At 40.7% G+C, this 23,786-nt stretch overlaps 1 pseudogene across 1 annotated transcript in view; it reads right to left on the bottom strand.

Annotated features, from left to right (window-relative positions):
* Window positions 1-10,107: 10,107 nt before the first annotated feature.
* Window positions 10,108-23,786, bottom strand: part of LOC307095322 (ATP synthase subunit O, mitochondrial-like) — a 71,724-nt pseudogene continuing 58,045 nt past the window's right edge. The window contains exon 6 of the transcript in view: window positions 10,108-10,451. The product of the transcript in view is annotated as an ATP synthase subunit O, mitochondrial-like (transcript). The remainder of the gene's footprint in view (window positions 10,452-23,786) is intronic.

Below are 23,786 nucleotides of genomic sequence, written 5' to 3' on the forward strand. Positions count from 1 at the left end.
CCAAAGTCCCATTTCCCTCAAGCCAGTCCTGAAAGAGGGGCAGCTGGGAGTTCAGCAGAGCCAGAAGCAGGGTCAATGTCCAGAGTTTCAGTTCCATGTTACAGCCCAGTGTGGTTCAGCATTCTGGTCAGATTCAAGTCCATTAGTCAATATGTAGAGCCCAAAATGGCTGTGTGCTACGCAGATGCAAGGGAACCAGCCCCCTGCAGCAGGAGTCCCAAGAGCGCTGGAGAGGAGAGGAGCGGGGGGAGAGAGAGAGAGAGAGAGAGAGAGAGAGAGAGAGAGAGAGAGAGAGTTCACTTCTTTGTTTGGAAATTTAAATATTTGGGTTTTGCCTGCTTGCAGTGTCCACACCCATCCTGGCCAATTACCTGTTTCCAGGCGTGATGGATGGGCAATTAGCCTCCCATGTCACTCAGACCTAACTGGGCATGCGTCTAAACTGCCTTTGTCCAGTCCCTTCCCCCATCAATCAGCAGGGAACAGACTTGGAGAATGTTTAAGGCAGCTTTTTGGCAAAGTTATACAAATGCCATATCTATATCTAATCTTCCTTTTTACTCCTTTCTTGTTAAATAATAACCAGGTTATTACAATGGTATTAAGCTTACATCTTCTTTAGGAATGTTTCTCAGCCTTAAAATATATAATAAAAATACTTCCCAAAAGCACAATTTTAAAATAAATCAGTTTGAAATAATGTAAGTTCAATTGATCTGTTTCTTCTTTCACTTTAAACAGAGTCACAAGACACCTGCATCCTGAAATCATTTTTCATCAAACTTACAGAATTAATGGATCACATATACTGAGTCTAAATGATTTATTTTGTCTTATGTATTGCTTGGGATTTGGAAAACAAATGCACTTGTAATTAGATATACTTACCTTTCATTGTTAGGATACAACAGGTCATAACATTTTTTTACCTGTTATGGTCAAACATTGTTAGGATATAACATTTTTTGCAGGAAAAAACTGATAAGCTCACACACCATTTAAGACTACCTTTAAGAAATATCCCCCCTCCTCTTTTCCACATTTATTTTGTTGGCTATGTTCTGCCTTCTCACTTGCTTGCAGATTTCTAAATACCAAATTAACATGTGAAACCTCACTAGTTCACTGAAAATCTGTAAAGCAACAAAACTGAAGCAATGTTCCTTTGTTATGCAATGGAAAGAGTTAGTCTGCCCAGCTATAGCAGAGCCAAACACTAAACACCAAGAATTGCAGTGGCTAAAGTTTGGCTATTTTTATGCTTTCTTTGTTATTTATCTTTTAACTAGATGCCTGGTGCATGAAATTTGTGCACAGTGGGAGGGTGTGTGTGTGTGTGTGTGTCCTTCAGCCCTGCCTGCACCCTCTTTAATTTGGGACCCCTCCAGGGATGTCCGACTGCCTGTTTAGGACCGATCCCACCAGGATCAGGCCTAAATGGGCAGTTGGACATCCCTCTCACAATCCAGAACTGCTTGCTCCCAAACGCTCGCCTGCCTGCCTGCCTCATTGCCCCTAACTGCTTCTGCCTGCCAGCCTGATTGCCCCTAACCACTCCACTGCTAGCTGGATCGATGCCTAACTGCTCCCCTGCCAGCCCAATTGCCCCTAACTGCTTCTGCCTGCCAGCCTGATCACCCCCTGACCACGCCCCTGCCAGCCTGATCAATGCCTAACTGCCCTCCCTGCCAGCCTGGTTGCCCCCAACTGCCCTCCCCTGTAGGCCTGGTCACCCAGAACTGCCCTCCCCTGCAAGCCTGGTCACCCCCAACTGCCCTCCCCTGCTGGACCAGTCACCCTAATTGCCCTCCCTTGCCAGCTCAGTCATCCCCAACTGCCCTCCCCTGCAGGCATGGTCCCCCCCCAACATTCCTCCCCTGCAGGCTTGGTCACCCCAACTGCCCTCCCTTGCAGGCCTAGTCCCCCCCAACTGCCCTCCCTTGCAGGCCTAGTCCCCCCCAACTGCCCTCCCCTGCTGGCCTGGTTGCCCCTAACTGCCCTCCCCTGCCAGCCATCTTTTGGTGGCCATCTTTGACCACATGGGGGCGGCCATCTTGTGTGTTGGAGTGATGGTCAGTTTGCATATTACCTCTTTATTATATAGGATTACAGTTTACATTCACTATTATTTTGTATTAGTTTCAGCGGTTAGACAATCATATACTTTACAGAGTGTTGCCCCAGGTATTTCCATTACCCACCTATTTTATTATGAATAATGCCACCCAAAAGAACCAGAGTAATGCTCAAATGCCTGAACTACCCAATCCAGGGTTCAGGGCAGGTTGTTAAGGGTATGGGGGAGCAGGTATGTGGGAGTGCTGGCTAGCAAGTTTTAACAGGAGGACCTTGTAGCTTGGCCATTTATTGTAAGGGCGTCAACACCAGATCTTCTGTACAATGGACCTTCTGCTTTGGAAAAGGCTCCGATATGTAAGTTTGGTTATGTCCTGGTCCTTTGCTTCCACATCATGGGAGGGAGGTGAGAATTTGGTCTGGGTGCAGCTGGAGGTCAGAGTTCTCTCCTCTGGGCATGCTTCAGTTACATGACTTATGTTTTTGGTCTGTTGTCTCTGAAAACAACTCAGTATCTCATTATCCAGAATAGGACCATTTTGATTTGGTTCTATGGTTACATTGTGACAACAATAAATCCTTAAAAATCAGCAATACCAAATGCTTTTTCCATTTACCTTGCTGATAGAAAAGAATATTTATGATATTTTTAGCACATCAAGCCCATTCAATATATTTAGCATTCTAGGAATAGGCAAATGTTTCCAGACACATTATTTCCAAAATCACAGCAAAAGCCCCTTGGAAAAGTTTATTTAGATTCTTACACTTTTTATTCTAAAAAAGATGATACCTAGTAAAAAGACAAATCACTGTCCAGATAATATTTTATATAAGCCCTTATTGTATCTCTCCTTTTTAGAATAGAGACAGTGTAATTATGATAAAAATGGAATCCCATTAATAAATGTCTGAAGAGTCAGAGTAACAATAACAAACTAAGTTTAATAATAATAAAAATTAGCTGGTTTAAGCATTTTCTAGTATGAATGCATTTGGCTTAGTAGCAAAGTATTTTGGCTTTTTAAAAAAATTCAATATTATCACTTTCAGAAATTTTCAAAAAGTTAAGCAGGTTTTCATAAGAAGGAAGCTTGTACCTTTCTTATTCACTTAAAAAAATATATATATATTGATTTCATAGAGGAAGGAAGAGGGAGAGAGAGAAACATCAATGATGAGAGAATCATTGATTGACTGCCTCCTGCATGCCCCCCACTGGAGTTCTGGCCCACAACCCAGGCATGTGCCCTTGACTGGAATCGAACCTGGGACCCTTCAGTCCACAGGCTGATCCTCTATCCACTGAGCAAAACTGGCTAGGACTCTTATTCACTTTTTAATTAATTTGTAGTAAATGAATAAACACAGAAATGCCCCAATCATTTTATTTTTAAATGTCTGTCATGAGAGAGTAGGAGTTTGAAAGTTTTAAATACTGGAGGTCAAAGCACAAGGTCATTTCCTCAGCAGAATTACTAAAAATGCCAACAATTCTCAAATTGTTTCTGCAATACTTACATGCATTATGTGAATTTCAAAGTTCAGGCCCTGAACCAGCAGCTCAGGCATCACCTGGGAACTTGTTAGAAATGCAAATTCTCAGGTCCCATCACAGCAGAACTGAATCAAAAACTCTGGGGATGAGGTCCAGAAAGCTGTTTTAACGCTCCCTCCAGATGACTCTGATGCATGCTGTAGTTTGATAATTGTTCTAGAATGTTATATTTTATTTTCAACCATTGTCAACTTAATTTGTCATGGAACGAACATTTTATAAATGTTCTATCTTATGTATTTTAAAGGCAGTAGTTTATTAATGAGGTATAAAGAAAAATACAAATTTCAGTTTTAAAGATATAATACTAGAGACCCGGTGCATGAATTCATGCACCAGTGGGGTCCATCAGCCTGGCCTGCAGAATCGGGCCGAAACTGGCTTTTTGACATCCCCCAAGGGGTCCCAGATTGAGAGAGGCCAGGCCGAGGGACTCCACTGGTGCACGATCGGGGCCGGGGAGGGATGCAGGAAGTTGGCCAGCCAGAGAGGGACTGTGGGAGGGCTGCAGGGCATGTCCAGCCCATCTCGCTCAGTCCTGATCAGCTGGACCCCTGCAGCAAGATAACCTACTAGTCAGAGCGTCTGCCCCCTGGTGGTCAGTGAGCGTCATAGTGACTAGTTGACCAGTCAACTGTCTGCCCCCTGGTGGTCAGTGCACATCATAGTGAGTGGTTGAGCAGTCTTAGCATATCATTAGCATATTATGCTTTGATTGGTTGAATGGCCGAATGGATGACTGGATACAACATATTAAGCTTTTATTATATAGGATAAAAATGTAATTACTCCCTTTCTCCTTACCAATTAGATTCTTTCTCCCTCCCTTTTCCTCCTTCCTTTAGGCAGATTGACTCACTGCCCCCATGAAAGTCCTTTAACGGCTGCCTATCTCACTCAAAGTCAAAGCCAATGTTATTGTAATGGCCTACAAGGCCCTGCAAACTCTGCTACACACTCCCCATTTTTTCTCTGACCTCATCTACTTCTGTACCTATCCTCATTCCATTAGTTGCAGACACACTAGCCTTCACATTTGGCAGACATATACCCATCTTAGAGACTTTGAATCTACTGTTTCTTCTGCCTGTCAACACTCTTTCCTGACATCTGTGTGGCTGGTTTTGTTTTTCACGTTCTTTAAGTCTTTGCTTAAATGTTATCTTCTTTGCCAGGCCTTCTCTGGCCACGCTACCTAAAATTGCAATGTTCTCTCTATTCTCATGTCCCACTTTCCTGCTATATTCTCCTTCTTGGTACTATATCTATTCTTGGAATATATTCTATCTATTTACATCTTCATTGGAAGTCTCTCCCCCTGGAATGCAAATTTATAAAAGTCATAATTTCCATACGTTTTATTCACTGCTGATTTTCAAATGGCTAAATAGTGTCTGACACATAGTTGGTACTCAATACATATTTGGAAAAAAAAGAAGAAAGGAAAGAAAGAACAAGAACTTGATTGAGGTTCTATGTTTTTTAAAGTTATATTCAACTTGACCCAGCTATATCTTCTAGATAATACCAAATTTTCTTTTTACATAGGATAATTGAATGAATAAGAAAACAAAACCCATACATATGCTATCTATAAGAGACCCACTTCAGATCAAAAGACAAATACAGACTGAAAGTAAAAAGATGGAAACATTTATTTTATGCAAATGGAAACAAAACAAAAAAAAGCTGGGGTAGCAGCACTTATATCAGACAAAACAGACTTTAAAACAAAGGCTTTAATAAGAGACAAAGAAGGGCATTTCTTAATAACAAAGGAATCAATACAACAAGAGGATATAACACTTGCAAACATTTATTTACCCAACATAGGAGCACCTAAGTATATAAAGCAAATATTGATGGACATAAGGGAGAGATAGACAGTAATATAGTCATAGTAGGGGATATTATCGCCCTTTGACATTAATGGATATTTCTTCCAGACAGAAAATCAATGAGGAAACAGCTGCCTTAAATGACACATCAGACCAGATGGTTTTAATTGATACCTTCAGAACTTTTTATCCCCAAACAGCAGAATATATATTCTTTTCAAGTGCACATAGAACATTTTTCAGGGTAGACCATGCTAGGCCACAAAACAAGTCTCAATAAATTTAAGAAGATTAAAATGACATCAAGCATCTTCTTCAACCACAGTGGTATGAAACTAGACATCAATTACATGGAAAACAAAACTAAACTAAAAAAAAAGAAAACACACAAAAATGGAACCTAAATAAATTCCATTAAACAATGAATGGGTTAATAATGATGAAGAAAGATATCAAAAGATACCTTGAGACAAATGAAAATAAAAACATAATGACCCCAATCTATGGAACACAGCAAAAGCAGTCCTAACAGGAAAATTCATAGCAATATATGCCTACCTCAAGAAACAATAAAAATCTCAAATAAACAATCTAAAATTACACCTAAAAAAAACTAGAAAAAAAGAACAATAAACAAAACCCAAAGTGAGTAGAATGGACAATTAGGTTAGAGTGGAAATAAACCAAGTAGTAAAACACAACAACAATAACAACACTACAATACAAATGATCAATAAAGCCAAGAGGAAATTCTTAAAAATATAAACAAAATTGATAACCTTTTAACCAGACCCATCAAAAAAATAGGAGAGGACACAAATAAATAAAATCAGAAGTGGAAGAGAAGTGACAACTAATATCACAGAAATACAAAAGATTATTAAAAATGCTATAATTTTATGTCAACAAATTGGACAATTTGGATAAATGGATAAATTTCTAGAAGCATATAATCTTTCAAGACTGAATCAAGAAGAAACAGAAAACCTGAACACACTGATTACTACCAACAAAATTGAATCAGTAATCAAAAAACTTTCAACAATCAAAAGTCCCATAGTAGATGGCTTCACAGGTGAATTTTACCAAACATTCAAAGAATTGACACCTATCCTTCTCATACTATTCAAGAGAGGGTAAGGCTCCCAAGCTCATTTTACAAAGCCACCACTACCCTTATTTCAAACCAGACAGAGATATTACCAAAACAAAAGAAAAAAGAAATTTATAGGCCAAAATTCCTGATGAACATAGATACAAAAATCCTCAACAAAATATTAGCAAACTGAATTCAGCAATACATTTAAAAGATTATACACTATGATCAAATGAGATTTATTCCTAGCTATCAGTAATACACCAACAAACAACAAATGTTGATGATATGGAGAAAAAGGAGCCCTTTTCACTTTTTGAAAATTGGTGCAGGCACTATGGAAAACAGTATGGAGGGTCCTCAAAAACTTAAAAATAGAACTACCATAGGACCCAGCAATTCCACTTCTGGATATATATCCAAACAATTTCAAAACACTAATTCAAAAAGATATATGCACCCCTATGTTTTTTGAATCATTATTTACAAGAGCCAAGATATGGTAGCAACCTAAGTTCCCATCAATAGACAATTAGATGAAGAAGTCGTGGTACATATATACAATCCTATATAATCCTATATAATAAAGAGCTAATATGCAAATGGTCGTCACGCCCTCACGCCCTCATACTGTAACGGCTCAGACACTCAACACTGGGGAGAGAGGAATGGGGACCAGCCAGGCACAAATGAGCTTCTGAGAGAGGAATGGGGACCAGCCAGGCTGCAGCCCAGGAGAGGGACAAGCCGCCAACCCAGTGGTTCCAGGCACCATGGTCCCCATGGTCCCGGGCACCAACAGTTGCGCCTGCGCCTGTAGCCCGGGAGAGGAGCAAGCCGCCCGCCCCAGGTGAAACCGCCTGCCCATGATCCCCTGCATCTGTGGCTGGACTGGGCAAAGCCAGCCCATGTCCTGGGTGCCTGTGGCCGGCCGGAGGAGGGAATCCTTGGTCCCGGGTGCAGGGGGAGGCAGAGGTGGTTAAGGGCTATCAGGCCAGCAGGGGAGCAGTTAGGGGCGATCAGGCTGGTAGGGGAGCAGTTATGAGAGATCAGACAGGCAAGCAGGCAAGCAGTTAGGAGCCAGTGGTCCCGGATTGCAAGTGGAAGTTGGACATTCCCTGAGGGGTCCAGAATTGGAGAGAGTGCAGGCCGGGCTAAGGAACACCTCCTCCATGCATGAATTTCATGCTCCGGGCCTCTAGTCCTATATAATAAAAGGCTAATATGCAAATTGTCCCCTCTGGAGTTCGACAGACCAGGAGTTCTACCGCTCTCTATGACATGTGCTGACCACCAAGGAGTGGCACAGAACGAAGGAAGGCCACGGCTGGCAGCCAGGGGAAGGAAGGCCCTGATTAGCCCTGATTGCTGGCCAGGCTTAGGGACCCTACCCATTTTCGTGCACTGGGCCTCTAGTATTCTATATAATAAAGATGCAATATGCAAATGTGAAGTGTAACGACCGACCATGTAACCACCAGATCACGGATCAGCAGGAGGGTGGGGCAGCAAGCTACAAGTGGGTGGCGGAGAGCTACAGGAGGGGGCAGGGCAGCAAGCTATGAGGGGTGGGCTAGTGGGAGGGGGTGGGGGGAGCTACAGGAGGGTGGGGCAGCGGGCGGAGAGCTACTGGAGGGCGGCAGAGAGCCACTGGTGAGCTACTGGCACACAGATTCATGCGCAGGGCTACTAGTATGTGTATATATGTATATATATATATATATATATATATATATATATATATATATATATATACATATATATATATATATACTTGGCCATAAAAAAGAATGAAATCTTACCATTTGCCACAACATGGATGGACCTAGAGGATAATGTTAAGTGAAGTTATAAGTCAGACATATGTGGAATCTAAAGAACAAAATAAATCTAAAATATAAAGAATAAAATAAACTAAATAGAAACAGACTCATAGATACAGAGAACAAACCAATTATTCCAGATGGGAGGCAGTTTGGGAGCTGGGTGAAAAAGGTGAAAGAATTAAGAAGTACAAATTGATAGTTACAGAATTGTCACAGTATAGGGAATATAGTCAGTAATATAAAAACGATGTATGAATTCAGGTGGGTATTATAATTTACTTTGTAAATTAGATAAATATCTACCACTATGCTGTACACATAAAACTAATATAAAATAATATTGAATGTCAACCGTAATTGAAAAAAATTTGTTTTGCCTAAATACCTCAAATATGTGGTTATAGTGACCTTTACTTTTAACCTATCAAGTAATTTCTTTTTAATTCTTCTACAATTTTGAATTCTGTCTTTATATCTCAACTGAAACTGAATGTCATCTTGTCTAATAGTAAGCTCATGATATATGTTTCCTTTTTGGTTGCCTATTACCAGGATAAGTTTGTCCATCCTTTCATTTCCAATTTGCCTCAATCAATTTGTTTGATGAAGACTTTTTTGCATAAGAATTGAGTTGATTTATCTTTTGGATATAATCAGAAATTATTTCATTTTTAAATTTAACCAATTTACATTTAGTGATATAACAGATATGGTATAATATCACAGTATTTTATATCTTTTTTGTTTTTTTAATAAAATCTTGAACAATGTGTCAGATTGCTTTATTGTATTTTTATTGATAGATGATTTGATACTTTAAAAAGTTTACATTTTTGTTCAAGTAAAAGTAATTGTTTTTATAATGACTTTATGTAATACCTTGGTCCTCTATTTCTTCAAAGTGTAAATGTTAGTTTCATACTGGAAGCAATGATAAAATTAGCATATCTCCTTTTCCTCCTCATTTTCTTTTTATCCTCTCACCAATACATTTTGGTCAGCAATATTATTTTTTTTTAGCAATTTCTTATGTAATATTTGATAGGCTTATTTGGCTATTGGTGGTCTATCAAGGGGAAACAGTGGGAATGGTCATCTTAGGTGTAGCAATAAAGGTATCCTATATAATAAAAGGGTAATATGCAAATCGACCTAACGTTGGAATGACCGGTCACTATGATGCACACTGACCACCAGGGGGCAGGTGCTCAACACAGGAGCTGCCCCCTAGTGGTCAGTGCACTCTCACAGGGGGAGTGCTGCTCAGCCACAAGCCAGGCAGATGGCTGGCGAGTGCAGTGGCCAGCCTACAGGGCAGAGGATGTCTGACTGACAGCTTAGGCCCACTCCCCATGGGCCTAAGCCATCAGTCAGACATCCCCTGAGGGCTCCTGGACTGCAAAAGGGCACAGGCCGGGCTGAGGGACCCCCCTACCCCCAGTGCATGAATGTCGTGCACTGGGCCTCTAGTATTATCTATAAGGAATTTAAAACAATAGCAAAACTAAAAATATATCTGCTTTTTATTATTACCGTGCACCAGAAATTTTAATCTATGTTGATGATAAAAACTCCTTTCTGCAGAGACATATATGGGCCACTCCTACTATTCACCCCTCACTCCTTGGTGCACCACTTGGTTCTATTACATACTTTTCAATTTTTATTATTTCTTTTTTGCTTCTTCTTTCTTTGTTCGACCCTTTGTGGATGTCATACAGGTCTAAAAGTTACACTGTTAAGTACTTTTATTGAAAACCCGCACCTGGCCAGCTTAGGGCTGCCATGACCAAACCTAGCAATGTAGTTCTTCATGTGCAGGATCTGATCTTGCTCCCGGTGAAACCTCTTCATCTGGTTTTGCTCCAGCTCCACCCATGTGTTCACAAGCTCATCGCAATAACCTGCATAATACTTCAGTTTCTTCTTGTGCATGTGAATGATGTTGGTATAGACAACATTCAGAAAGTCCTGGGAATGGAAGATGAAGACCAGGATGTGCTTAAAAGTCTTTAGTTCTTCCAACCACACACAAGCATCGAGGTCCAGGTGGTTGTCTATAGAATTTATATTTAAAGAGCAGTTTGAATGGACTTGAAATCCTTGATTGACTGTTTCTTGTAGATTTAGACTTTCAAGAACTTCAGGTGCTGCAAATAACTATCCATGAACTTTGTAATGATATGAAAGTTCATATATAATTGAGCAAACAATAAAAGACTACAAAAAATGGGTAGTAATATTTGATAAAATGCCAATATAACATTTAGAAATGGCGAAATAGAAACTCACTGGATAGGTTTTAGAGAAAATTATAAACAGCTGAAGAGAAAAAAAATAGTGACTCAGATATTACTCCAAGTTAGCCTAGAGATACAAGGACATGTAGGATAAAGTGAGAACGTCTAATGTAAATAACTCTACCAGAAGAAAATAATAAAGAGCATAAATAATAACTTTATTTAAATAGATATGGATGAAAATATTCCAGAACTAATTAAAAAAAAAACAAAAAACCTTGAATCCACCCATATAAGATCCGAGAGATATCAAGCATGATTTAAAAAATCTAGATGTAGGAATATTGTAGTGCACCTGCAGAACATCAAAGTCAAAAGTATTTTACAAAAATTCAGAGGCAGAGGAAGAATAATCACCTCCAAAGGAATGACAATTAGAATAATAGCAGACTTTTTAAGTATAACAATATAACCCAGGGGATGGAATGATATTTTAAAACTGCTGAGAAAATTGTCTATGTACAATTGTGTACCCAGAAAACTATTTTTCAATAATAAGGGTGGGCTAAAGCATCATTTTGAAATAAACAAAAAAATGAAATAGTTCATCACAAACAGACTATTAACAAAATCACTTCTAAAGGATGTCTTTCAGACAGCAGGAAAGTAAACACAGAAGTAATATAGGAAAATATTAATGGAGGGCACAGAATACAGTGACATATGTGTATATAAGCAGATGCCTTCATGGAATAACAAATATAATATTCAATGTGTGAAGTTAAAGAGAACTAAATGAAACACAATATTGTGGAAGTCAGAAGGGGTTGATTAGTGTTAGTGTTCGAATGTCCTTGAAACATTGGTATTGGTTTACATTATTCTTTTTACTTTTCTTCTGGGAATCGGAACGTTTATTAACAAGCTCCTGAGATGATTCTCAAGTGCATAAAACTTTAAGAACTGTTTTAAATGTTTATGTGCTGTATCAGAGTGGTTTTCAACTTTTTTAAATTTAAATTCTTTATTGTTTAAAGTATTACATAAGTCTCCTTCCCACCCCCATTGACCTCTCCCTGGCCGCTCCCACTCCCCAGCACATGCCCTCACCGCCCTACTGTCTGTGTCCATTAGTTATGCTCATATGCATGCATACAAGTCCTTTGGTAGATCTCTTACCGCCCCCACCCCGCCCCACCCCGCACCTTCCCTCTTAGGTTGGACAGTCTGTTTGATGCTTCTATGACTCTGGCTCTATTTTTGTTGATCAGTTTATGTTTTTCATTATATTCCACAAATGAGTGAGATCATGTGATATTTATCTTTTTCCAACTGGCTTATTTTGCTTAGCATAATGCTCTCCAGGTCCATCCATGCTGTTGCAAATTGTACGAGTTCCTTCTTTTTTATAGCAGCATAGTATTCCATTGTGTAGATTTACCACAGTTTTTTAATCCACTCATCCGCTGATGGGCACTTAGGTTGTTTCCAAGTCTTAGCTATTGGAATTGTGCTGCTATGAACATAGGGGTGCATATATCCTTTCTGATTGGTGTTTCTGTTTTCTTGGGATATATTCCTAGAAGTGAGATTACTGGGTCAAATGTGTGTTCCATTTTTAATTTTTTGAGGAAACTCCATACTGTTTTCCACAGTGGCTGCACCAGTCTGCATTCCTACTAGCAGTGCACGAGGGTTCCTTTTTCTCCGAATCCTTGCCAGCACTTGTCATTTGTTGATTTGTTGATGATAGCCATTCTGACAGATGTGAGATGGTATAGCATTGTCGTTTTGATTTGCATCTCTCAGATGATAAGTGACTTTGAGCATGTTTTCATGTCTCTTGGCCCTCTGTATGTCTTCTTTCAAAAGTATCTATTTAGGTCCTTTGCCCATTTTTTTATTGGATTGTGTATCTTCCTTTTGTTAGGTTGTATGAGTTCCCTGTAAATTTTGGAGATTAAACCCTTATTGGCGATAACATTGGCAAACCTGTTCTCCCATGCAATGGGCTTTCTTGTTGTTTTGTTGATGGTTTATTTTGCTGTGCAGAAGCTTTTTATTTTGATGTAGTCCTATTTGTTTATTTTCTCCTTACTTTCCATTGTCCTGGGAGCTGTATTGGTAAAGATATTGCTACGACATATCTAATATTTTTCTGTCTATGGATTCTTCTAAGATTTTTATGGTTTCTGTTTAAGCCCTTTATTCATTTTGAGTTTATTTTTCTGTGTGGTGTAAGTTGGTGTTCTAGTTTCTTTCTTTCTCCCTTCCTTCCTTCCTTCCTTCCTTCCTTCCTTCCTTCCTTCCTTCCTTCCTTCCTTCCTTCCTTCCTCCCTCCCTCCTTCCCTCCCTCCCTCCCTCTCTCTCTCTTTCTTTCTTTCTTTCTTTCTTTCTTTCTTTCTTTCTTTCTTTCTTTCTTTCTTTCTTTCTTTCTTCTTTCTTTCTTTCTTCTTTCTTTCTTCTTTCTTTCTTTCTTTCTTTCTTTCTTTCTTTCTTTCTTTCTTCTTTCTTTCTTTCATGTATCTGTCCAATTTTTCCATTATTCTTTTTTAAATGTTTTTTAAATTGATTTTATAGAGACAGGAAGGGAGATAGAGATAGAAGCATTGATGAGTGCAAAACATCAACATTGGTCTGCTGCCTCCTATGTGACCCCTGCTGGGGATTGAGCCTGTAACCCTGGCATTTACCCTGACCAGTAATCAAACCTGTGACCTCTTGGTGTATGGTTCGATGCTCAACCATTGAACTTCACTGCCTGGGCTACTTTATTCTCTTTAAAGCTCATTAGAAGAAAGGGGAAGTATAATGCTGGTAGAAACAAGTGAAAGTTCAAATATATCAGTAAGTCAATAAATGTCACTGAATTAAACTCACCCAATTAAAGACTAAGAGGGGTAAAAAATTCTAAATACTATTTACAAGCCATACAGCTAATACATGAAAACATGGAAATTTTAAAAGAAAAAGATTGAAAAATATATAACAGATAAATACTAACTATATACTAAGAAATATTAAATAAGGTGGGCATGGCTATATTAATACTAGACAAAAAGATACTTTATGATAAAATATTATTAAGGGTAAAGAGAGTTACTACATGATAATAAAAATATGTGCAGGTAACTAATAACATAGCTTCAAGATTTATAAAGCAAAGATGGATAGAACTTCGGGGAGAAATATACAAATCTATCATTATAGTGTAAGGTTTCAACAGACTTTTCTCAGTTAATATGTTAAAGAGACAAAGTTTAATAAAATTATAGAAGATTTACACAACATAATTAATACATTTTATTTAATGAACATATATAGAGAAAATCCTGCACTCAAGAGTTAGAAGATTTGCATGCCTTTTATTCTTAAGAACACATCATGAAAGCTGAATACATATTAATTATAAAGAAGCTATCAAAAATTTCAGAAAGTAGCTTAATTTCTGATGATAATGCAATTAAGTTGGAGTATCCATCACAAAAAGAAAAAGAAAGGGCAGATATAGTTTCAGAAATGAAAAATATTTCTAAATTACTCATGGGACCAATAAGATATCATAATGGAAACTTGAAGTGCTTAGAAATAAATGATAACAAAAATTACTAAAACCAAAACTTTTGAATGCATAACGATGGTAGCTCATTTATTCAGTTTCTCAAGCTACAATGTTCAAGGACTTCATGTTTATTGCTGCCTACATGCCTTTGCTAGTGCTAATTACTTCCTCTCCCAAAAGGTTTTTTTTCTGTTAAAGTTTTCTATAATTCACCTCCAGTTTCACCTCATTTGAGAAGCTTCGGTATTCACTGTTCCCTAATTGTTTCCCATTTAGTTTTGCAAAGTAGATGGTAAAGTTTTTGAGGGGGCAGGGACCTAGTCTTATTCTACTTTACTTTGCATTTTCTCATGGCACAATACTAAGCACCATGCCCTCTGTCTCCCTGCCTATTTGTACTCAAACAGGCTTCTGAATGATTTATGAAATCATTTAACACCTTGCAATGAACCACCAACCCAGCCATCATTTAAGACAGTAAAGCACAAAACTATATTGCTACAATAGCCCACTGGCTTTCTAGCTTGCTTGATTCCTCTTCAAGACTCGATTTATAACATAGAAGACAATTTGTTCCTTAAAATCAAGGTCTTAATTTGAATACAACATCTGTCTTTTTCGCTAAATATATCATTAGCAGGTTAACTTTCTTTTGAGGGTGGTGAAAATATGATTTACATGAATGAAGTGACAAGAAAAATATAAACAGAATCAGAATAAGCAAAACCAAGTCTCTAATCAGTTAACATTTTACACATTTTGTATTTTCATTCACTATACTAATAATGGACCAATACTCTCGACAGGTGGAAGTACTTGAAGGCCATTGAGCATTGAATTTTCCTAAAGTGGCACAATTACAGAAGCACCTGTGTTAAATAAACAAGTGCTGATTTACTATGAAAATATGCAGAGTGTTTAACAGTGCTCCAAAATCACGATTTGCTTTGATAGATTTGGTGGAATTACAATAAGAAAATGACAGCTTATTGTCAGGCAAATTATTATACTTTAAAAATTAGTTGAAACTATTCATATACCTATTAAATACATTATGGAAGCAGTAATGCATGCAGAGTGAGACCACTTAAATGAAGTTGTTTGCTCTCTGATATCATAAAAGAAAGAGAAACAAAACAAAACCTTAGCCTCTCCTCTTCATGTCATTAGAGGTTTTGAACTTGGTTTTTAAATTGGCCTTTTGTAACACTACTCAAGAGGTTGTACAAAATGGCTAAAATTCCTTCTAGAGAGCTACTAATACATCTTTGATGTTGATAAAACAAAAAAGTAGGAACACAATCATGTTGGCCTGTAGCTTATAATACACACTTAAGGGAAAGAGAGGGATCAATACTTTTCACATGGGGAAAGAAAAAATGAAAGAGGAAAGAAAAAGCATTTTCATGTGCTTGAAAGGACATTGCAAACCTGGAGATTAAAACCTTCAAAAAGTATAAAAATAATGTAGTGGTAGGCTCTATTAGCAGTACTTTTGATTCAACATAATATTATCTAAAACCTCTCCTTTTAACATGTTTTGGATAAGCAAAAATATCACAGTGGATTGAGAGAGTCTTAAATCTGTAAAATAGTATATTTTGGGATGTACTAAATCTTTTTCTGTGTTTTGGCTTATAATTATTCTCAGAAATACTTTTTGTTGTTGTCAATCCTCACCCAAGGATATTTTTTCCATTGATTTTTAGAGAGAGTGGAAGGGTGGGAAGGAGTGGGGGAGAGAGAGAGACATTGATTTGTTGCTTCCTGAACTCACCCCAACCAGGGCTGGAAATCAAACCTTTGGTGCCGGGGACAGTGCTCTAACCACTGAGCACACCTGCCAGGGCTCAGAAATACATTTTCCCTTTCTTATATATGAATGCAACCAATTAAATATCACTTTGATGCAATTCTAAGAAGATAAAACAAATTAGAAAATGTTACTACAATTGCATATCCCTTTTGTCCCCTGGCAGTGTCTTGCCTTCCTTAACTTACCTTCAGTTGTAGGGCAAGGAAATATAAATGAGCCACTTCAGTGTTTGCAGAAGTATAAAGCATACGGGCTTAATTCTCCCACTGAGCCAGTTGTCTGGATTGGAAGAGAGGAGAAGGCTTGATTAATGAAAAGTACATAGATTTGGAAACACTTTTGCATGTGGAGAATCTCCAAAGATGCATCATGTTTTACACACACACACAAATACACACATACACACACACACACACACACACACACTAGTTGGGTAGATTTTTTTTTTTTTAATTCAATGTCCCGACAAGGGGAGTAGCTAGGTAAGAAGAGCCAATAAGCCTGGTAATAGAACAAGCAATGCTAGAAAGATGAAAATTAAGTACTTCCAGTTTTAAAACAGTAATTTGTACTATGAATCTCCAAAGGCAGTTATTTTTCATGAGAAAAGAGGTGGGAGGGAAACTTGTGAAGAAAGATAAATATCACATGATCTCACTCATTTGTGGAATATAATGAACAACATAAACTGATCAACAAAAATAAAACCAGAGTCATAGAAGCATCAAATAGACTGTCCAACCTACAAGGGAAGGCGGAGGGTGAGGGGGTAAGAGATCAACCAAAGGACTTGTATGCATGCATATGAGCATAAACAATGGACACAGATGCGGGAGTTAGGAGGTGAGAGCATGTGCTGTGAGGTGAGAGAGGCCAGGGAGAGGTCAATGGGGGGGAAAAGGAGACTTATGTAATACATTAAACAATAAAGAATGTAAATTAAAAAAAATAAAAGAAATGGCAAGTATGGAGTTATTCTAGGGGCTAATGTTCCAGAGGGGCTTGGGGACAGTGGTGGTGAGGAGTGGGGGTGAGGAGGATATATTTCAGGAAACTAATCTTACCTAATAATAGACAAACATGTAAATTGACCATACCTTTGCTATGCCCATAGTGAATCAGAGTATGCAAATTAACCCAAAAAAGATGGCGGTTAATTTGCATACACAGGCTCCCAGCGCCTGTGTCCCAGGAACATCCTGGCACCCAGGTCACTGTGAGGTAAGGCCGCGTGGGCCCAGAGCAGCTGGGAAGGGCCTGAGCCAGGGGACTCCTGGGCAGGGCCAAGCCTGCAATCAGAACGAGGGGGCAGGAGCGGAGCCTGCGATGGATCGCAGGGAGCTGGGGGTCCGCTCCTGCGATGGATCGCAAGGAGCTGGGGGTCCGCTCCTGTGATGGATTGCAGGGAGCTGGGGGTCTGCTCCTGCCCAAGGCCAAAAGCCTCTGCCAGAGGCTTTCAGCCTGGGCAAGTGTGGGCAGGGGTGGAGCCGGCGATCAGAGGGAGCTGGAGGGCCCCTGCCCAGGCCTAAAGCTTCAGCCAGAGGCTTTAGGCCTGGGCAGGGCCCAACAGAGATTGGTGTGAACTATAGAGGAAACACCTTTTCTGACTGCACATTGGCTAAGCTTCCTGTATGCCACTGGTAATATTCTTAGTAACTTGGGTGATACGAATCCAAAAAGGTGATCTAGGGTTTTTCCACCACACTTCTGGAGAAAAAAAACAAAGGTCCGCTGCTGGAAGGCTAAGAATGTCATATCCTGCCCTAGTCGGTTTGACTCAGTGGATAATGCCTCAGCCTGCTGACAGCAGGGTCTGGGTTCGATTCTGATCAAGGGCATGTACCTAGGTTGCAGGATCCTCCCTTGCTGGGGCCCAGATCGATCAGGGCTCATGCAGGAGGCAACCAATCAAAGTGTTCCTCTCACTTTGATGTTTCTCTCTGTCTTTCCCTTTCTCTTCCACATTCTCTAAAAGTCAATGGAAACATATCCTCAGGTGAGGATAAAAAAAAAGAAAGAAAGAAAGAAATGCATATCCTATGAAAGACACATCTTGAAAATGCCTAAAGAAAGTTGTCATTTTATTCTTGGTGAAGGGACTGGAGTCCCTGTTGATGAAAACACCTTGGTGGCTGTGGTGACTGGCAGTGGCTGCAGCAGTGGGGTGATGGGGCTGGTGCCTTCCCCTAATCAGCCCGGTTGCCTCCCACAAAGGGAGGCCAGACTGCGGCTTAGGCCCGCTCCCCATGGGGAGCGGGCCTAAGCCGTCAGTAGGACATCCCCTGAGGGCTCCCAGTATGTGAGAGGGGGAAGGTTGGGCTGAGGAACCCCCCCCCACCCCCAGTGCACGAATTTCATGCACCGGGCCCCTAGTCCTAATATATAAAAACCCAGGGTCCATAATGTCCAAAATGACCAAAGGCTCGACCGACCAGAAGTCAGTCCTGAAGTCAGTGCTGGGTTGCTGTGGCGACCCAGCACTGACAGCCACCACTGTGGGCACAGTGATCCAGCACTGACTGCTGAGGGGGCTGTGGATCAGGTCCAGAGAGAGGCCTGAAGAGAGAAGCAAGGTCTGATCTGTAGCCTCCATGGCAGCTGTTGATCAGCCCTTGCCTCTCTCTTTCTCTCCGGGCCTGGCCAGCAGCCACACCTCTCTTTCTCTCCAAGCCTCCACGGGGGCTGCTGATCAGCCCTGCCTCTCTGATCAGGCCCAGAGATAGGCCCGGAGATGCTGACTGGCATAGAAACCAACCAATCAGAACCAAATTTGGGTGAAGTGTGAGGAACCAATGGCTGCCTAGGAGGTGGAGCTTTTGATGCTGACTGGCATAAAAACCGACCAATCAGAACCAAATCTGGGTGAACTGTGAGGGGCCAATGGCTGCCTAGGAGGTGGAGCTTTTGACACTGACTGGCATAGAATCCAACCAATCAGAACCAAATCTGGGTGAAGTGCGAGGAGCCAATGGCTGCCTAGGAGGCAGAGTTATTGATGCTGACTGGCATAGAAATTGACCAATCAGAACCTATTCTGGGTGAACTGTGAAGGCAGAACCTAAGGTGGGGGCTGAGAAGGGGTTTTAAGGGCAATGGCTGTTTGGTGTAAGGTGTAAGAAATCGGTTCAATGTTTTAATGACCGGTTTGGCAGTATAGTGCATATGGCTGGCTATCAGTCTAGATATAGGGATTATGTATTTTTGTCTGCCAAGAGCATCTCCTCTTGCTGAAAAAGGCTTCTCCCTCCCCATTTAAGCAATCCTATCCTATATAATCTATCTATAATACTAAAAGGGTAATATGCTAATTAGATCAGGTCGACCGGCCATCTTCCACACATTGGACTTCCCTCTGGACAAAGCCATGGTGGTTGGGGCCGAGGCAGAAGAGAGCAGTTGGGGGAAAGATCAGGCCTGCAGGGGAGGGCTGTTGGGGGTGAGATCAGGTCGGCAGGGGAGGGCAGTTGGGGCCCAGATCAGGCTGGCAGGGGAGGGCAGTTAGGGGTGATCAGGCAGGCAGGCAGAGGGGTTAGGGGCAATTAAGCAGGCAGGCAGAGGCAGTTAGGGGCGATCAAGTGAGCAGTTAGGAGCCAGCAGTCCCAGATTGCCAGAGGGATTAGGCCTAAATCGGCAGTTGGACATCCTCCAAAGGGTCCCCGATTGGAGAGGGTGCAGGCTGGGCTGAGGGAACCCCCATGCATGAATTTCATGCACCGGACCACTAGTTCCACAATAATGTTCTGCAACAAATGATCACAAAGCTTCATTGGCATACAATAATGTTTATTGCTCATGTGCTTAGGATGGCTTTCTAAGCACTTTGTTGATTTTGGTTGGGTTTTCTCACATGTCTGGGATTTGGCTGACTGTACACTCATTCAAACTGACCTTGGCTGGGATGAGCAGGGCAGTGTGGTTCTGTTTTCCCATCTCTCACCTTTCAGCAGGCTATGCCAGGCATGTTCTGATGGCGATGGAAGAGAAGACACAGGGCATGCACAATTGTGCAATAATTTTCAAGATTCTATGTTTTCTGTTTGCTGATATCCCAAAGAAGGTCATGTGGCTAAAGCCAAAATCAGAGTAGAAGATTCTGAAAAACAACATGGCAAAAGTCAGGGCTAAGGGGTAAGGCAATGTTTGTAATCTACCACAGGGTTCCTTGGGAGAAGCTACATCCCCATCCTCAACTGTGCAACCCAGAGGTGAAACAAAAGCAATCTAACTTCCTCTGCAGTGATTAAACATTAGTAGCCTTGGGGTTTTTGTTAGCTTCCTTTACATCTTTGTATTTATCAAATTGTGCAAATTTGCAGTAACTGAAAACCCTCAAAATCTTAGCTGCAGGTGGGGTCATACTCAAAGTAGTAACTCAGGAGTCTGAGCTGACAGAAGCTCTGTCTCCACCTGTGCTTCTACAACTGCTGAGGAGGCAAGCAATGGGAAAGCCGACTGAGCACCAGCTCTTAAGGCTTCATCCATCAAGGAACCCATGCCCTTTCTGCTTATATTTTATTGACCAAAGAAAGTCATGTGGCCTGAACTAAACTCAAAGGGACTAGGATAAACAATCCAATCCTATCATGTACCAGAAAGAGGAGAAATACAATACTTATGAATGACCCTAACAACTGCACAGTTTTTCACTGAAGAGATTCTTTTTTATATAAAAAATATGTTTTTTTAAATTTATTTTAGAGAGAGAAAGGAAGAGGGATAGAGAGATAGAAACATTGATGAGAGAGAAAAATCAAATGGCTACCTCATGCACCTGCAACATGGGCATGTGCCTTGACCAGGAATTGAGTCCATGACCTCCTGGTTCATGGGTCTATACTCAACCACTGAGCTGCACCATCCATGCTGAAAAGACATTTTTAAAGTGATAAATTGACATCATGTATCCTCATCTAAAAAAAAATGTACCTCAGGTGAAGTCTTTTGTTTGACAGGGAACTTTGAAGAATATTATTTATTTTTATACTGATAAGTGCTCAACATATTGAAGAATAACAGAAATTATTTTTAGTAATTTCTTATTATAATTGCCTTTTTGAAAGGGCAGGTGGGTCAGCCAACAGAGAAATACTTAATTTCCAGAGGTGAGACTATTAAAAGTCTAATTAGTTCAATTGGCACAAAACAACTTCCTCTTGGCCTATACAACTTTTTAAACACTAGAGGCCCAGTGCACGAAATTCTTGCACTGTGGTGGTGGTGGGGTCCCTCAGCCAGGCCTGTGCACTCTCGCAGTCCAGGACCCCTTCGGGGATGTCCACCTGCCAGTTTAGGCCCGCTCCCCATGCCGGCAGTCAGACATCCCTCTTGCAGTCCAGGACCCCTAGCTCCTTACCACCCGCCCACTTGCTCACTGCTCCTTAGCGCTGTCGTGGAGGTGGGAGCTGCTCCTGCCACCACCACTACACTCACCAGCCATGAGCCCAGTTTCTGGCTGAGCAGCGCTCCCCCTGTGGGAGCACACTGATCACAAAGGGGTAGCTCCTGTGTTGAGCATTTGCCCCTTGGTGGTCAGTGCACATCATAGTGACTGGTCGTTGTGGTTGTTCCGCAGTGAAGGTCGCTTAGGTTTTTATTATATAGACTAGAGGCCCGGTGCACGAATTTGTGCATGGGTGGGGCCCTTCTGGGTACCTGTGGGAATTGGGCCCCAACTCACACCCCCAGGCTCATAGCCCCAGCTGGCACCCCCAGCCTCCCAGCCACGCAGCCCTGCCTGGCACCCCACCGTGGCCTAGTGTCACCCTCTCACCTGCTCCACCATCCTGCCTATGGGGCGAAAGATTGGGGCCAGAACCCCCTGCTGCCGCCACTGATCACTGGTTGCCATCTGTGGGGCGATTGATCAGGGCCCGGCCCCCTGACAAGCTCCCAGGTGCTGAGGGAGCTGAGCGGTAGCCCCACTCCCCGCCACCACTGCTGCTGGTCACCGTCAGCGGGGCAATCAGGCCCCCACTAGCACCCGCCTTGGCCTGGCACTGCCCGCTAACCTGCTCCACCATCCCACCATGGTCCCGCTCTAATCAGGACCCACTGGGGCCAGCAGCACCTCCACTGCCGCCTGCTGCCAGCACCACATTGCCTGCCATGTTCTGCGCTGCCCCCTGATGATCAGTGCACGTCATAGTGAGTAGTTGAACTCCTGGTTGAACAATTTGCATATTAGGCTTTTATTAATAGGATTATTTGATTGTGTTCAGAATACTTAGAATTAAAACTGATCTTTCTGTTTTGATGTCTCCTTACAACAAACACTGTGTTGTGACCTTTAAAGAAGAAAAATTAATATATACACATCAAGAAATTGGAGAGAAAATCATCTGAAAGGCAGATTTTTGTACTAGGGAGTCTCAAATTATTGACTGAAGTAGTTATTGTTATATTAAACAGGCTGTATTGTGATCAAATCTAATGCTTCATTGCCTCTTATTTTCCCCATAAAAGTATCATTCAGTGGAGTTGTTTCTTAAAAACAAGACAAAAAAAGTATATTTTGAAAATATCCACCTGATAAACAGGAAAGTGAAACCAAAAGAATATGTGCTCCACTTCTTAGGTTATTATTGTTGTCAAATCTTTGATTAGCTGAAAACTATCATGAGGTATACTATATGTGCATGTTTGTGTTTCTTAAAAAGAAGGTGATGCTCTGCAGCTCACAGATAACACAAATAGCATGTGATTGCAGCAGTTGCTAAGGGCAACCACACATCTTTTCTGCCATTTCTTTATCCCTAAATAGCCAAACCTCATGATGTACCCAATACCATAAAATCTGTGGGTCTGCCCTTAGAAGTTTGACAAGATACAGTCTATGATGATCGTTTGGGGGAGGGGGGTGGGGAGGCAGAGAAGTAAGACATTTGAAATGAGTGGACCTAAAATTCATTGCTTCAAGCTGAGGGGAAAAATATGTGCCCTATATTAAAATCTGACTCAATATCAAATATACCAAAAATATTAATAAATATTGCATAATCCAAGGAGACTGATGTAGCATGTGATAATTTACCTTTTATGTTCAAATTTCCATAATGCAGTTGGGCCAATAGTAGTAAATGAATTTGATACATTCTTTTGGAAAATTCTAAAGGTGAAAAATTACTCTGGTTGATGATAACCAGAAAAATACTCAGAAGCAATTAATATCAGTTTAAGGAATCAGGTATTCCTGTCCATTTTTGTTTGGGTTTAATAGAAAGCTACATAATGGAATTCAACAAAAATCTCTTGTTTTCTAAAACAGAAGAGAAGATTAGGAGACAAACACATAACTCACATTTTCAGGGTAGAATTTGTGTTTCACAGCAAGTAACAAGCATAGTTCATTTGATGGAGTCAAAGATAGTCATGAATACTTACTGAATGTAGTGAATATTCAATGCCACCCTCCAAGAATTTAAGTTTTTGTGTTGGCTTTTGTTTGTGAAGTCATATTGTTATTGTTGCTTTATTCAAATTCTGCCGCAGGGGTCCATAATAAAAAGTAAGTGGATTCAATGAGGGACATTGGCTAAAAGGCCTCCTGTCACTTGTGCAGAATTATTATTGTCTCTGCAACTATTACCCTTCAGACTTCTATCATAGCACCAAATCCTTGGTAATACATGAGCTTGAATAAAGAATAGAAATAGTGTCCACAAATTTAGCTTCTAGTTCCTTAGCACTGCCGTGGTTGTATTGGATCTATAGCTGACAATTTATATTCTAAAATATATATTTATTTCTACATATAAAATTTTACTCAGAAAAATGT

This window comes from Cnephaeus nilssonii (assembly GCF_951640355.1).
Source record: "Cnephaeus nilssonii genome assembly, chromosome: X".
Classification (NCBI taxonomy): domain Eukaryota; kingdom Metazoa; phylum Chordata; class Mammalia; order Chiroptera; family Vespertilionidae; genus Cnephaeus; species Cnephaeus nilssonii.